This window comes from Plectrocnemia conspersa, unplaced genomic scaffold, assembly GCF_051122295.1.
Source record: "Plectrocnemia conspersa isolate PC_06_02 unplaced genomic scaffold, ASM5112229v1 ptg000007l, whole genome shotgun sequence".
Taxonomy (NCBI): Eukaryota; Metazoa; Arthropoda; class Insecta; order Trichoptera; family Polycentropodidae; genus Plectrocnemia; species Plectrocnemia conspersa.
Genome location: NW_028277171.1, coordinates 3,162,314 through 3,179,794, shown reverse-complemented (window position 1 = coordinate 3,179,794; position 17,481 = coordinate 3,162,314). Strand labels below are relative to the sequence as shown.

The window sequence follows — 17,481 nt, the reverse complement described above, 5'->3', positions numbered from 1 at the left end:
GTAGATTAAAAAAATTGTTAGTCTTGCTAATACATAAAAATTGTTCATAAATCTGATAAAAAAGCTTGAAAATATGTGTTAAATATTCAACATTGATGTGTATAAAATCTGGAGGAAATGTTTCATAAGTCGGTGTTGTTTTTCTTAACTTTAAAATTTGATCGTATTTAAACAATATTTTTTTTGTTAATTAATCACACGATATTAGTGCTTGTTATACGAATTTTATTCATGTGACTAGATATGCTACTAGCAGTCACTGTATTTTGCATAGGCATGCACTGTTGACTAAAAAAAATTCCACAAATTTAAAAAATGTTATGAAGTAGCCGTGAAAATGATAAACTATGTAAAATCTAGACCACTTCGATCCAGATTATTTAGAATTTTGTGCGATGAAATGGGTAGTGAACATGAAGCACTTTTATTACATACTGAAGTGAGATGGCTATCCAGAGGAAAAGTATTATTAAGACTTTATGAACTTCGAAATGAATTATTAGTCTTCTTGAAAGCACAAAATAATTTGCAACATCATTTTATAATTTTTTTAACAAATCCTTCCTGGTTGATACATCTGCATATCTGGCGGATATTTTTACAAAGTGAAATGATGTTAACTTATAATTACAAGAAAAAAATATTACAATTTTTAATATGAGAGATAAAATTGAATCTTTTGACAAAAAATTACAATTTCAGATTTTATCGGTTGAATCTAATAATTTTGATTGTTTTCCTGTCTTGGATATGAATGTTTAAATGAATTGAATTTTCAAGTAGATAAAAAAGTTTCACAAGTATTTTTAGAACATCTATATTACTTAAAAATAACTCTTTGGGAATATTTTCCGAAAACTAGTAAGGACGATTCCAGGGTTCGGAATCCATTTTCCGTGACAGTAAAACCAATGGGCTTAAGGGATTATGAGAATTTAGTTAATGACTCTGATTTGAAACAAAAATATCAGCCATTAAATGATTTCTGGGCGAGTCTGACTGAAGAGTTCCCCAAGGTGTCAAAACAAACTCTGATTTGTTTACTTCCGTTTTCCACGACATATTTATGCGAAGTGGGATTTTTTAAGTATATTGCAACAAAAACAAAATACAGAAATAGACTCCACGCCACAGCAGATATGAAAATACAACTAACCAAAATTGTGCCTGATATAAAAAAATTGTTATTTAAGAACCCAAAATCATCAGTCATTAGGAGTTTTATTTATTTGTATTTTTATGTTTATTAAATAAATTTAATAACATTTCTTTAATAACATGTTTTATTTTATTATGAATTACCCAGCCTAAAAAATAAGCTAAGTGTTCCGCCAAAATTTTCGGATTTGCCAAGTGTTCCGTCGCTGATAAAGTTTGGGAAACCCTGATATAACTAATAGTGATAACTATATTGCTCGTTTTATTTGGCATTTTATTGTTGGGTAGCAGTTCTTATATATTATCTTAGAAGCGCTGTTATCTCATTTGGCGTGAAAGACGGTTGTAGCACAATTTTTTTTGATTTTGGAAACTCAAAATTTTTGCGAAATAAATTAAGCTAAAAATGCGCCAATAATAATACAAAATAATACATATAAAAACTATTGTTAAAGAAAGCGAAATGCAAAAAAGAGAATCTGAAATTCATCCCGTTTAATTTTTATTTATAAATATTTTTACTTATTATTTTGCTATGAAATTATCATTTTATTATTATAATTATTACATGATAAATACATTGATAGATTCGGATATATTTTGATTAATATTTTAAATTTATATTATGCAAGTTTAATAAGATGTTGCTTCAAAATCAAACTTTTGATTGTTCATATCAATTTCATATTACGTCTATTGCAAGCATTTGCTATGGTATCTTTACCTTTAATTATTTACTAATTTTGCTACTTTCTTTGTTGTCTGTTGTATACGTAACTAAACATGCTGTTTTCTTTCAATTTTACACCGCCAGATGTGCACCTAATTAGCGCGTCCATCCATCACCTCAAAAATAATCCACACCGTAAATCATCACTACGGGCATTATCCTAATAGTCGTGCGGAGCAAAATTTATGTACAATATTTACGAGGATATCGCATATTGATGATCGCGCTGCATTACTGTGATATATAACGTGTTGTCGCAGAGGCGGTGCGATAATCCATAAAGTGTCCTTGTTTAATATCCACACCTAAATCCCCACATCCCCGCGATCAGCCAGCGGATAAACCGAGGCCCGCCCTCTTGATTTACGTTCCGTAAAAGATCCGCAGCAACTGGTTGTTAATTCGGCAATATTATGTGTCAGCTAAATAATGTTCCCGGGAGATCCGCGTTGATATTGTGATCGTTAAAGCCCCGCTATTATTTACAGTGCGACCCTAATGTGGCCGTTAAACATCATCAATGGTCAGTTTTAATTGCTGAGTTAATTGGAGTGGTTGTTTGCTTATATTAATCGTATTTGGATATATAAGCTGATAATCAGGATGAAGAAATAACATAGAGCTACATATAATATATACATATATTGCGGTATTCGACAAGATTGTTTACTGCATACAACTTTATAAGGCCTTCGGAAAATCCGAAATTATATTCTTACAAGTAATTTGATTGATGAAGATTGACTTTATCAAATGCCTTTTCAAAATCTGAGTATAAATCTGTGGCGACCACACACAGATGACTACGTTTGAAAACGTGCCTTTGTCTCAAAACATCCATCCATCGACAAGGAAACAAGACAAATCATAAGTAATCATAGTAAAAAATCTAATAATTGTTAATAGCTGTATAGGTGTGAAAAAACATTTTTTTTAAAGAATTGAATTTCTTTAAATATTTATGCATAAGGCAGAATTTTAATTAGTGAGGTGTCAAAAAAAAAATACTCATTACTTTCTTAAATTTACAATATACTATATAGATAGCTCGCAAGGCGGCGATGACTTTTCGAAATTTCCCGATGATAAAGGGCCTCAATAATTTTCTTGTCAAAAGTGGCACGTTTATCTACGGCGGTCCTGCGACCGCAAATTCAACAATAAAAAGTAATTTACAACTTTTGCCAAAGTGACTGTCTTTTTGGCATTACAATTTCCGGCGGAGACTTCGCAGTAAAAATGGATGATGGATCGACCGACTCGTTTCGATTGTCGAACAAATTTTAACTTTTACCTACACTCGTGTCTCGTACTTTTAATGTTATTATAGCATCTATTTTCATTATAAAATTTAATAGTTCAATTTGAACAGTGTAATAAAGTTTACGCGTATTCTCTAAACGTTTGTTTGTTCATTGTTCTTTTGAAATCAAAACAAACAGAATTTCCACTTTAGATAAAATTAAAACGAAGGAAAATTTTACATTGTTGTTTAACTGCTAGAAGTTTTTCATGATTTATAATCTAATATATATCAGGGATGGCTAAGAAGTCGACGAAAATATTTAATACATTTATTATTTCTTGCTTTTTGAATTTACTGAGTTAACATGTATCAGTTATCATTGTAGTTTGGTTTTCTTACTCACTCTCGTAACTTAACACGCGAGCGAGCGAAAGGGAACGTATCTCACCGTCGCTATAAGGTGGTAGAGTTGAAATGGAAGGTCATGGAAGTCCAAGAGTCTTTGCGGGCTTGTCGAGTCGTATTATTGCCAGCTGTAATATTGGTAGAGCGGCTGGGATTATCGTGATGTCTCTCGTAATTATCTGTCGACGATCCGCTGATATCACTCGTATGAATGCGGATTTTTGCGTATCTCCTTCTGTTACTAAGTGTCGTATATTATATTATATTTGCATCGTTTCTCGGACAATCATCAACTCGGATCCCGGCTGTAGGCGTCGATCGTGACGGTTTAGGTCGAGATGAAGCACCTCGTTGCCGCACAGTTATATAGGGTGTTCTAGCAACGTGTCGCTAATGCTCTACCATAAAAAGCGGATGAGAACATCCGGAATACTTTTACTCTGGTGATCGTTAACCAAAGGTAGAAGAACAATAGTATTATGCGCAAAGTAGAATGTATGGTCTAGCGTGCGCCCTTTCCAAACAAAAAGTAGTATTTTTGGCGGTTTGGTTACCGTGCAATATTTACAATTATTTCGTCACGAGATTTATCTTCCAGTGTTGTGATTTTCAACACTATTAATATCTCTTTTGGTCTTTTTAAATAGTTGATAGAATTGTCTTCAATTTATATCAAATTGTGCAGGTGGTTGAAACTCTCACAAATCATTAAATACGTTACGATTATTATTGCAGAAAATACACGATACATTAAATCTGTATTCTATGCCTTAATTAAAAGTATTATTTCTCATAGGCTTTTTATTCTATTCCTTTCAATATTGCTCAGGGGTCGAACATTTTGATACAATAGTCATTAAAGCATATTTTAAAGTCTAGCGTGCAACGTAAAATTGTCGCTAAAGAATGACCAAGTTGTTAAAATATTTTCGGTTACACGATACCAAACCACAAAGGTCTATTCTACAAGAATTTATATTTACGACCCGGTGTGCCGGTGGAGAATGCTCGACTTTAACGACTTAAGGCAGATTCGGTGGGACAGGGAGGGAGTTTTTGGGGCGCAACTTTGTGAGAATAACAAAAGTTTTCCAAAAATTAATTGCCCGAGATAATTTGCGAGTTGCGAGTTGCGAGGTGGCGGTCGGTTGAAAGGGCAAAATTAGCGGTAGGGATAGGCTAGTTAGCGCAACAAATTAGCTGAAGGATTATCTTGTCCTGGTGACGGGATTATCTGTTAGTGAACGAATCTCGAGAAAAATGCTGAGCATCGCTCACAAGAGCAACTGGAGTAAGTCGCCTTATTTTCATATCATCTGAAATTTTTTTGTTATTTTAAGTTCAGCTGTAAAATGATTGTTTAATAGCCATTTTTATAATTTCTGCCGAGACTCATTATGATCATCCGGACCAGATATAAATTAGTTAGCTGGAAGCGAAAAAATGCAATGCATGATTTCTTAAAGATTTGCAACGTCATTGAAAAATAAAAAAATATACGAAGACAGAGCAAAAAACATTTAAAATGATAATATAGTTTTAAAATATTTAGACATTTGAAATTTAAATGAACAAATATTTTGTGTAGTTGTTTTAGCAAAAGTTGTGTCGTTAAATGATATTTTGCGATAAGCCTCCGTTCTTATAATATTATATTAAGGCATCCCATTTGTAACAACAAATTAATTTATAATATTGCTCAACAAATTAGTTAAATAATTAATTTTAAAATACTAGTACTATTACTATTTAAATACTGATATTACAATATTGACTAGAATATTGGTTTTTAAAGCTTAAAAACTCCCGTACTCAATAATTACCGAAAGTTTATGCTTTTTTTCTATTTATACACTTGATAAATATGTACGTCTACATGCTTCTAAAAATATCTATAAAAAAATCATTATTTTTCTGTTCCTTGATGTACATAATTATAAAAATAGTCTAACGTTGGTTTTTTTATAATTATTTAAACATATTTATAATTTTTAATCATAAATATTGTTTTTTGCTGCTATATGCAAATAATAAATTTAAATTTATGAATGAAAGACTTTTATTATTTTCTTTCGGCGAGAACTCAATAAGCTGAACAATCTAGTTTCAAGCTTTATTTTATTTTTAGTTTTTCATCTGGAAAATGAAAATTTTCAACTACATAAATAAAAATGCCTAATTAAACGCTGTTGCGGGTATGTTGTTTTTTCCCCCAGGGGAAATCGCACGTGAAGAAACGCTAATTATAACTACTGAAAGATATGATTTATGCGGTATTTTTTTTAATACCACCACATAGCAGACACAGCGTTCCAACTAGTTATGCTTGTTAACGACAGATCTTCACCGACGTTCCTATTGTCGGAGATACAACTCTAAAGATTGTTAATTATAATTCCTGCGCACCGTTATTACTTGGTGTCTGTCCAAATGTTAAATACAAATTCTAATGAACTTACAAGACCATATGTCACTCAACATTTTGTCCCAAATCAATCCAATATCGATCATGGATATATTTTTTTCTTAACAATAAACACCTTTCGATAACGACTCTCAGATTTGTTGAGTGTAAATTCGAATTAATAGGCGTAAAAAATTAAAAGTGGGTACATTTTTAATAAATTAAAGCAAGTCGGCAATTATTAAGAAAATTCATGCTTTTATCGATTTTATCGAGTATAATCTTAAAGACACTGGAGATAGAAACGTTTAAAATGCTATATTATTTTTATATTCGATAGAAAACCTATTAGAAACTTTAATCTGAGTATTCGAATATATACGTTTGTTTTATCTCTATTTGTTCACTTTTGATTATTTAATTTCTCGATAAGTATTGAACTGACTCGAAAAAACAGTTCATCAAAAACAAGTAGTCTACATTTTGTCTTGATAAATCGCTGCAGCATCTATCTTGCAACTCACTGTGCACTTTATGTTTTAAAAAAATAATCTTCTCATTATTAAATTATATATTAGTCATTTTCATAGTAAAAGCCGAGAAACAAGTAGCTGCATACAAATTTATGAAAAAAAAAAACACTATAACTGCAGAAATTCCAGAAATTTTCCATGTATCCCAGCTAATATTATGCAGCTGTTAGATTTACTATTAGATTTAATATTTTATTTTAAATAAATAAAAATAATTTAGATCTATTTAAAGTAACTTATTATCGTGATGTTTTTTTTAATACTAGATAAATAAATTGCTGATAAAAAAAACACATCAACAACAACTAAATGAGTCTTTTTATAAGCAAGAATTATTGAAATGTTCGCACTTATTTTAATTATTCTATAAATAAAAATAAATAGGCTCAATCTTTTTAATTGTTATCATTGAAATATAAACCTGTATTTTTTATTCAAATTATATTTTTCGGTTTTTCATAACTTCACGAATTCGATATTTTATCGTTTAGTTTGGAATAATTAATATAAGCTGCTTATAAGAATTTATGTTGACGGTTTTTGTTAAATATTCACCATTTAGGCGAAGCAACATACGAAAGTAACTGGAACAGATTATTTATCATAAATTTATCGTAGTATTTTTCTGATTTTTTTCTATAAATTTTTTTTTTTTTTTTACTGATTTTGTAAAGCGGTTCTATTCATATTTTTTTTATAATGTGCCCCCGAAGTATATTAAAAATTAAGGCTACAAATTGAAATAGATAATTTATTGACTTGTTTACAAAGCAAAAGGATCAATATCCGGTTTTATGTTGAAATGCTAATTTGTAGGTTTTGTTTCGAACTCTTTGTTAAAAATTCATGAACTGTGTTAATTTTGTATTCATTTATATGCTATTTCGCATAATAAGCATTATTACCATAGCTGCTTTGGATATATCTACTTGTACATAATTTTTTTTTATATTGCTTATTTCTTCTTTAAGTTTTAAAGCAATTTTATTTCTGAGAATAAACTTAATTACATTTTTTTACTAAGATTCAATAAGTTCACTCACTAAAATCTTTTTATTTCATCTAAAAAAAAACACTTGCTTTGAAAATCCATAAATATTATATTGAGTTGAAAAGTGAACTATAGATAATTTGAAAAAGCAAAAGCAGATAATTTTTAATAAAAAAAATTCTAGTGTTTTAACAATATCTATTAAAAAATATGCAAACGTTTTGGCGTTCAAAAATAAGCACTAAAAATATTTAGAATCCAGAATTTTACATTATCTACTTTTAAAATTATAAATAGTTATCAACACTATTTTATTTATTAGATTTTTCCAGCGTCTAAACAACTTCCTTCAAAAGTCACACCATTCGACACAAGTTCCAAAAAACATTGAAATCTAATAAATTTTGCATATTAATAAACTTATTTTATCTTTGGGTTAAACATCTACTATAGTAATATTAACTTAAACGTATACATTGTGTATCTACTTATTATCTGATTAACTTGTACCTTTAAGGGAAGCATTAGATCATCAAGTGACATATTTCTAAGGAGCGTGAATTGTTTTTCATATAAAGGGCAACTTGAATTTTAAAATGTTTAGTCTGTTTTATATCAATTGTAGCATATTTGCTATACTTATGTGATATAACTGTTACTTTCTCCATTGATATGTATTCCAATTTCTTTGAAATTTAATTTCAAATGTCTTGCAGAAATATGTTTTTCATAAAATATCACCAACACAAAAATTCAATTTTCTAGTCACAACCGAACTCGTATTACACACAATAATGGTACGCTATGTCGCATATTACCCTTTCCTTCTATTGTTCCTTTTGTCTCGTGCACGATTCATAGGGGGATGGGAAAAAGGCAACAATCAGTGTGTATTGATCAAAGGGAGGATCGGGTTTCGTATGTCGTTTCGGCTTTCTTCTCTTTTTTCCTTCAGATAAAACGAAAATAATCGACGAGCTACGCCCAAGAAACAACACACGTGCTACTGTCTGTGATGAATTGTTTTTTGGTCGGATTAAAGACATGTGACCGACAGACAGACACCCGTTACAAGGGAGAGAATGTTAACAGAAGCGAAACAAAGATGATTAACGATCGGTAAAAAGTCCGATAATGAATTTTTCCTTCCACGTTTTTTTAGTTAAATATATCTATATGATTGGTATACAAAAAGAAAACTATAATAGATGACCTAATTTATTAAAACACTGTTGGCAAGGGTTTGCTGCGAATTCCAACCGCAGATCGCTGTGTAGATACTTCATTGATAAATGTTTTAAAACTAGGTTTAGGACGACATCATCCCATATTTTAGCAGAAAAACTGCTTAATTATATTTTTTAGAAAAATCATATATGATGTAATTTCGTATTTATTTCAGTAAAAATGTTACTCAAAAATAAACGCTCCTCTTTATTAAATAAGTGTCAAACGCTCTTTTTCACTAACATCAGCGATATTCCTTACATTTTAAAGTTTTGAATAACCGGTTTACCGCAGCAAAATTACCGATTATCGAAATGTTTGAATAAGCTTTTTGATTATACAAATCAATGTTCGAAATATTGATTCATTGAGCTTATGATTAATTAACTGAGTGCCCTTAAAAATATTGTTGCTTTTTATCGGTTGGTTTTGGGAGCGTTTCGCTAACCATTGAAAGTGTACCGAAGTGTTGATGCGAAAGCTCGGCTTAATATTGTCGGCGATCGCTCATCCGCGATGATTTATACGTGTATTCAATTAAAACGGCAAAGCTTTTTGTCATTCAGTAATACCGTTAATCTGTCCGTCTGAAAAGTACGTCAAAAGCCACCAGCGATGATTTATAGGCCGGCGAACGCACAGTTGACAGCTTTTAAATGATCGATTCGACGTTTACGACAGAACGCGCATGCGCCGTGCTTAGATTCTAAATTGGCGTAACAATCTATAGTTCACGCACCATGGCTTGGCGCTCGAGTGCTAGTTAACGCCAACGTATTCATATAGTACCTACCCCTATTTAATATAAATCTCATACTCATAGTCGAGGTAAACAGACTTCCGTTACAGACAGACTTTCCAGACTTTTGACCTCTTGTTCTAACTTTCTTATTTATAAACTATTTTGAGCTACAAGTCAACTAAATATCCTATAAATTCACTCAAATGAATGTGATATTCATAGAAGAGCAATAAAATTAGATAACAATGATTCAAAGTAACTTAACAAGTGCGCATTCCTCAGCAAAATAAATTAAAAAAACGCCGAAAAAATACCGTATCACTTGAAAAACTTTCTTCAACAATATAAACCGTTTTAAAGTACCGAAATAACTTAAGATTTACTGTATCAAACCATTGTGTGGGTTTTCCAACCACCTACACAATTAACTGGGAGATCATTCTAACGAATATCTTGAACAAATTAAAATAAAAATCAACTCTCGAATGTTAGGCTTAATAATGTAAGAGAAAGAGAGAGAGCGAAAAGCGAAATTGCAGTAGTTACTGCCAATATTTCACGGACCACCTATAAGCAACTCCGTTCTATAAGTACCGGGAGAAAGAACACTTGTGTGAAAAGGATGCGCGATAAACAATGCGTTCTACTTTGCGCAAAAATACTATTGTTATTTTTACCCCTTACGCCGTAAGTGGTTACCTAAAGTTTCACATTTAAGGCGTACACATATTTAGTGTGTGTGTGTTTATGAAGCGATGCAATTGACCCAACAGCGTCCTTATCTGCGACTCGCCAGAGCTGTCTCGAATCAGAAATTTAAAATGCGAGACTTCAGATCACACCTGAAGTCAGACAGGCAAAGAAAGATAGGCAGATGGAGTAGAACGCTTCAACGAGAGTCTCTACACAGTCCAGCATCATTACAAAACGGCAGCTACATTTCCATATATACGTAGTACTTTAAATATGCCTAATTAAATAAACGGTTACTATCTTTTTTTAGCTACAAAGTCACACCCCTTCGGCCACAAAACCCGAAATTAGCATTCCATTGGCTACTTTGTATACCATGTCAAGGCATTTATTAATGACCGAACGGTACTTCAGTTTAAAGTTGAGACAAATCACAAAAGTTTTCCCTTTCTCCGGATTATTGAAAAAAGCCCCTTTAATTAATTTAACTTAAATTTGAATTATGGCAACCTAGCAGCACTCCAGATCAGATTAAAATAAACTAGAAGTTAACTTGTGACTACCAGCAATATTTTTCCCCCTCGAATCCGTACATTTTATTTGCTGAAAAATTTACTTATAAAAATAAAATAACATATTTTTATTGCAAAGATTAAATTTTTTTTATTCGTGCAACCTTTCGAAAATTTAAAAATACTGAACAATAAGGACTAGATATATATTGAGAATTCAGATTAACCTGTCGTTCTTTTTCGCTTAAAAATAATAAAAAAACACATTTAAAATGATTTATTACGTATATTTAACTATGCAAATATCTTTGATCAATGTCGAAAGCTACACAATAACTAATGTGTTCTTATGAACTTATTAATAATTTCATTATACGGTATATTTCAACATAATCTTATTGATTCCGATTAACCTTGCACGCTTTAAAGTTGGATCAGTTTATTGATTGACAACACGCATTAATTTGCTAGATTTAATTTTGCTAATGGCTTAAATCATTTCCAACGAAATTTCTACGTAGACAAAGCGTCGCGTGACCCAAATACACTAATCAACGCGTCACAAAACGCAATTTTCAAAAGTTAGAACTAATTTAAACGATATATATATATATATATAAATGTATATATTATATATATGTCTAAAATACATAAAATAATTACTAATGACTTTTTCCCCGTTTTATGTTTTCCCCTTTTTTAATCTGATTTTTACATAAAAGCAGATAAAGATAAGACTTAGATGCTATGTTACGTATTTAAATTTAACTGTTGTTTCGTGTGTTAACCCTTTTACATACTTTTGAAATTAAAACGGCTATTTTAATGATGTATGGCATAATTTCGTGATATTTTGATAGGGGTTGAAATATTTTAAAACTATTTTAAATTTATGTATGCAACCTATGTGTGGAGTAGCGTGCAAAATAAATTAATTGAGTCATCGTTTCTACCTCTGATATATTTAAAGTTTAATCAGAGTATTTTCCGAGGTGTCAGATTTATGGGTATAAAAGAATAACTCGAATTGAAAAATAGGCGTAACGAAAAAATTTAAAAGTGCACTCATTGTCGATTTTCCGTGTATATTTTTCGGGAGAGAGAGAGGACCGCAGCACTTGACACCTTAAATCCAAACGCACACCTTCGTCGGATTTTTATGTCAAGTATACTGGCAACACCAGATAGAAACGGATAAGCTTGTGTCTCTCAGAAGATTTTCTCTATGATGTCTACCTGTGTCAAAAAAAGAGTGTCTGGAAACGAGGGCCAGGTCGATCTAATCCCAAACCTTCATAATACGAAATTATATTGTACTGAAGTGAACACGAAAAGGCGAGTGGCAAAAATCTGTAGATTATTCCTAAGAAATATATTTTCTTATAGTACTTATGTAGACGTGTTAAGATTATTAGACTCATACAACATTTTTTTAGTTTAATACTTTATTTGAGAAAAAACCTGTCACAATGTTCAAAATAATGTTCCAATTTTTAGTAAGCATTCCTTGCTTTTTAAAAGGAAACATTCGACTTTAGTTGGTAAAGTATTATCTCTTAATTGTAATGACACACTGATAATTTATAGTAATAAATTATACCATGTTTCTCTATTTTTATATTTTTAAACTTCACAAAGATAAAATTTTGTAATGTCGCTGACTTCAAAGTCGTATGGATCAGTGGTTGATTGGAAATAAATAAAATTCTCCTGTATTTTTTGTCATCCTATAGGTTCAAATTTGACAGCAACTTTATCCAACGTAGATAGACAGTATTTTTTCAATAATTAAATCAAAGCTGTAAAGATCAAACTTAATCAAATTAATTATTCAATAAAATATTTCAGAATGTAAAGAAAAATGTGGGAAAAACTTGTACTGGATCTGAAATAGCCTATAAATAAACCGATTTTTTATGCCGTGATTAAGAAAAAAAATAATTGCTTAATTCAACGAGTAAAGAAAACTTTATAGAATTGTTAAAAACAGTATGCCACGACAAATTAGACCACAAATTCGTTGCATCGGTAATTAATTCTATATCTTCCGTGTTTTAACAGTATTGATGACTAAAGAAAATGCAACAAAATAATAATGTTTTACATAATACGAAAATTTAATTTTAACGCCCACCCTTTAGGGAGGTGCTGTGGGTGATTGTGTCGTCTGGTGTAGCGAGATTATCGAGCGACCACCTGGTGATCTCTACCGCCCTTCGATATTGCTTAGTTCTTAGACTAGTTACTATTTTTGTGTCATTCTGGCCTTCCTTCAATCACGTCGGAGGTCACCACTTTAGCGCCCGCCCTCCAGGGAGGCGCTATTTTTAGCAGCCAGCTAAACAACTGTGAGACGGATGCTACAAAAATAATACAACGGTATTTATAGCGATTGATTACTATCTTACGACTTATTTTATTTGCTTAATTACTCTATATTTGTAGTAAATAATTAATTCGATACGTTTGTGAATAATGATAATGACATATTAATGCGCAACACGTGTAAATAATTAATTACATTCAATTTTCTTAATTTGTAACATGTGTCTATAATAATGTATTCGTTGCTATAAATTTTATTGTGTTTTGAGTTTATTGAACCCTGACCATTAGGGGTGGTATACAAATTATTTTTTTAATAATTGACTAAATTTTGCTACTTTATTAAATATAATATTTTAATTTATTCATTGTTATATTTTTTTTCGTTTGTAAAACATGAATTTAATAAAAATATAACATATTTTTAGCTACACGGTATCTCGTTGTCATTTACACATAACACACGGGCTTCCAAGAGATTCCTTATTATTTTTAAATATGCATGAAAAATACGGTTCAATTTTCACACTCGCGAGCTTCGAAAAGTACTTTTTCCAACACTGTAAATGGGTTTAAATTAGATTTTCGAATAGCTCGTTGGCAGCTCAAAGAAGCCTTTAGTTCGTTCATTATTTATTATCCAAGTTATGATTACTGTTAATAATCCTTTATACACGCCTAAATCAAATGATCATTAAATTAAATAAATGTGAAAATAATTTAGAACACATTCGCAATGCTTTCAATATCCAATTATTTCCGTAGTTGAGTTTCCTTGCGCAAGAACTCGTTAAAATGTTTTTTTTTTTCTATGTAATTCACCTATGGCTGTTGAATTTATGGACGTCGTCGCGGACTGTCGCTAATCGCGTATTGTGCTCTACAACCACGTAACTCGCAAATTAAAGTCACACAGAAAATAGACGAATAGCCATAAAGTGTTAACATGATTTATGCACGTGAAAAATATGCGATATAAATCAAGTTTTCGAATAACGCACACACGAATGAATTAATCACCTCGAGCAGGAAAGCCGACTAAGAATTCCAGACTTGCAAACTCGATGATTGTGATCGCATTAGAAGTAATGGGATTAAGAACATTGTAGATCGTTATAAAAAGAATTTTAGTATCCAAAAAAATTGCGATCATTTTAGGCCCAATAATTTTGCTGTGTATTGAATAATAACTAGGCGTATATTTTATATTTTTAACTGTTAGTTTTATTGACATATCGAGCCATCATTTATCAGTTATTTATTAACATAACCGTTTGTTTCTGAGCCATCATCCAAAAGTCGCAAAATTTCTGGGACTGAAAGGCGCAGCCTCTGGGGCTGCAGTTTCTGGGTGTGCTGATGCCAAAACCCTAATGTAGAATATTTAATATACCGTCCTCGTTTGCGCTTTTATTTACAACATCTTGCTGCTAAGATGGAGAGAATTTTTTTTCGACAATTTATTTATTCAAAATTTAATTTATAAAAATCGTATCGTGAACGACTAATGAACTGCGTAAATAGCAATATTATGTAGCTGCACTATATTTTGGAATTTAATGACAGTTTTTTGTATGCCTTTTTTATTTGCTAGTGGCTTTTGGGTCAGTGTTTTTCATGCAATTTTGCTGTGTAAGCGCCTTATTTTATGCCGTATCTGTGTTTTAAAAAGCACATATACAGTTTGTTGTGCGTTTGATGGTTCCAAAATTAATAATTTAATTCTGGATGATGAGCTAAAGAAGAAGATGTAAAAAGAGATGGCCTGAAATTGCATCGGCCTCTTCTTTTGAGCTTTTGGGGTTCTCATGTCTTGATTTTTAAACATTTAAGTGAGAATGTCAGTAGAAGTATCTGAGAAAGTTATCGTTGGTTGTCCGCGTTCCTGTATTTATACGTATGACTTCCTTTATAAGCGATTTTAATAGTTTTTCTTAAACATATAGCCGTTGGCTGCTAAAGCAGATCACGAACGGCCGTTTATTTGACAATCCCGACGGCACGTGTTATTATTTATCAAACCATTTGCGACGGATAAATTTAATTTTTGTAATTCATATCACGTACTTTAACGTAATATATAAAAAAAGGTTTCTCACGGTGGTGTCCCATTTTACAAAGAAATCTCTTTTTTTATATTAAACGTTTAAAAACTGTTTTTGTTTATCACATGCTGAAACTGACTATGCCATCGAAGCTTATAATTTGATAGAAAATTTGTTCGGATTCTCATTTTTTTTAATAACTTTAAATTTTCATATCTGCCGATTTAATTCCTCCATTCTTGTTTTAATTGATGGAATGTCCCTAAATCAATATACGGCGCACCGACTATTAATCTCCCTACAGTTGATCCCCCAAAGTTTTTTCAAGTAATTATATTCGTAAATACCAGCATTCGTGAAGGTTATAAATATATAATAATATGTTTAAATAAGGTGGGAGCAAATTAAAACAATATTGATCTACGAAATTACATAATTATGCATTGTCAAATGATTCCGAGAAATATTGTTATCTTCTTTGGAACAATAAACGGTCGCTACAGCTGTATCATTTTGAAACATCGATAGTTTTAAAGCTATATAATTAATACTAAACTTCTAGTTATTTTTTTATTAAAAAATAATTCTATTACTGATCATTTATTATTAATCAGAATTCTCCAGTTGTTTGGACACAAATTATTTTTTTTTAATGGAATGATTTTCAATTAATTTAACCAAAAAGAATATATTCTTTTCACAAAATGCAATAAAGATTACAAATATTTTTTAATGGAAAAAATATTAACTGGAACGATTTTATTTTAAACAAAATTCTAAGAGGAAGACTAAGTATATTGTAAAGGCAGTGCATTGTGGAAGATATAAAGCATGGTATGTAAATGTCAGAATTGAATGTAGTGGGCCGCCAAATTATTACTGGTAATATGGACTGCTTTGCTTCATACTTTCAGTATGTATCAGTTTGAGTGGATTGCCGTTGAGTACAAATCTTTATATCACATCTTAACTATCTATAGTTTATGCTATTTCTAGACAAGATAATTTATCTCCATTTACCATCCACTCCCACAATCATAATAGACACAGTTGTTTTAATGCGCGTCGGTTCAAGCTTTGCGTCGCGTTACCCTGCTGAAAATAGCCTCGGGTTAAATTTAACCGCATTTTTAAACCGTTTGATAAAGCGCGTCGCGCCGCTCACTCTTCAGGAAGAATTCGTCGTCTTTTGTTATTTTCGCGACGGGCGGCGATTGAATCAATTTACTTCGAGGAGGCCATTTATATGGGTAAGGAAGCGTGCCAGGCCCCCATCGTCTTGCAACGGTGCCAACGGACAAAGGTGCCAAGTATATTGTATTATACCTAACCGTATCTACGTAGGTGTGCACATAAACACCGAGTAGAAGTGGGCCAGTCTCCAAGGTTCCTCGTACATCACAGCCACGTGGTCGCAAGCTTTCGCTCAACTATTGAGCTTTTATAGAAACGTACGATTTTCGCGTGCCATTGTAAAATAGGTGCCAGAAATATCTACTTTCGCCAAGCGGAACGATTTCGAATCGAATATCGCTTTTTAAGAAGACGTTGAAGTCGTCAAGCTTTTTACTTTTCAATTAAAAATACGTCAAAATAAAATGATAATCCTAGGGGGATATTTTTATTTATATAATGTGCATAACAATTACATTAACCATTTAATATAATAGTTAGAAGTGCGCATGATTGGATAGTTTTAAAAAGGAAACTAATTGGGTGCAAAAATAATAACATAAAGTTCAACAAATAACATTAAAATATTATTAAAAAAAATGCGAGATGAACTTAACACAAAAACATATTTTAAGTGTATATTTTATAATATTAGTAAATAATAATTTATAGTTATTTATTTATATATATATATATATATATATATATATATATATATATATATATATATATATATATATATATATATATATATATATATATATATATATATATATATATATATATATATATATATATATATATATATATATATATATATATATATATATATATATATATATATATATATATATATATATATATATATATATATATATATATATATATATATATATATATATATATATATATATATATATATATATATATATATATATATATATATATATATATATATATATATATATATATATATATATATATATATATATATATATATATATATATATATATATATATATATATATATATATATATATATATATATATATATATATATATATATATATATATATATATATATATATATATATATATATATATATATATATATATATATATATATATATATATATATATATATATATATATATATATATATATATATATATATATATATATATATATATATATATATATATATATATATATATATATATATATATATATATATATATATATATATATATATATAAAGTTTTTAAGTTTTTACATCTATTTATTTTTGATTAGCTTC

At 30.3% G+C, this 17,481-nt stretch overlaps 1 protein-coding gene across 3 annotated transcripts in view; it reads left to right on the top strand.

The window, feature by feature from the left end:
- The window catches only part of LOC148233677 (pseudouridylate synthase RPUSD2-like), a 482,025-nt gene that overhangs the window by 70,442 nt on the left and 394,102 nt on the right, over window positions 1-17,481 (top strand). The window lies entirely within an intron of this gene.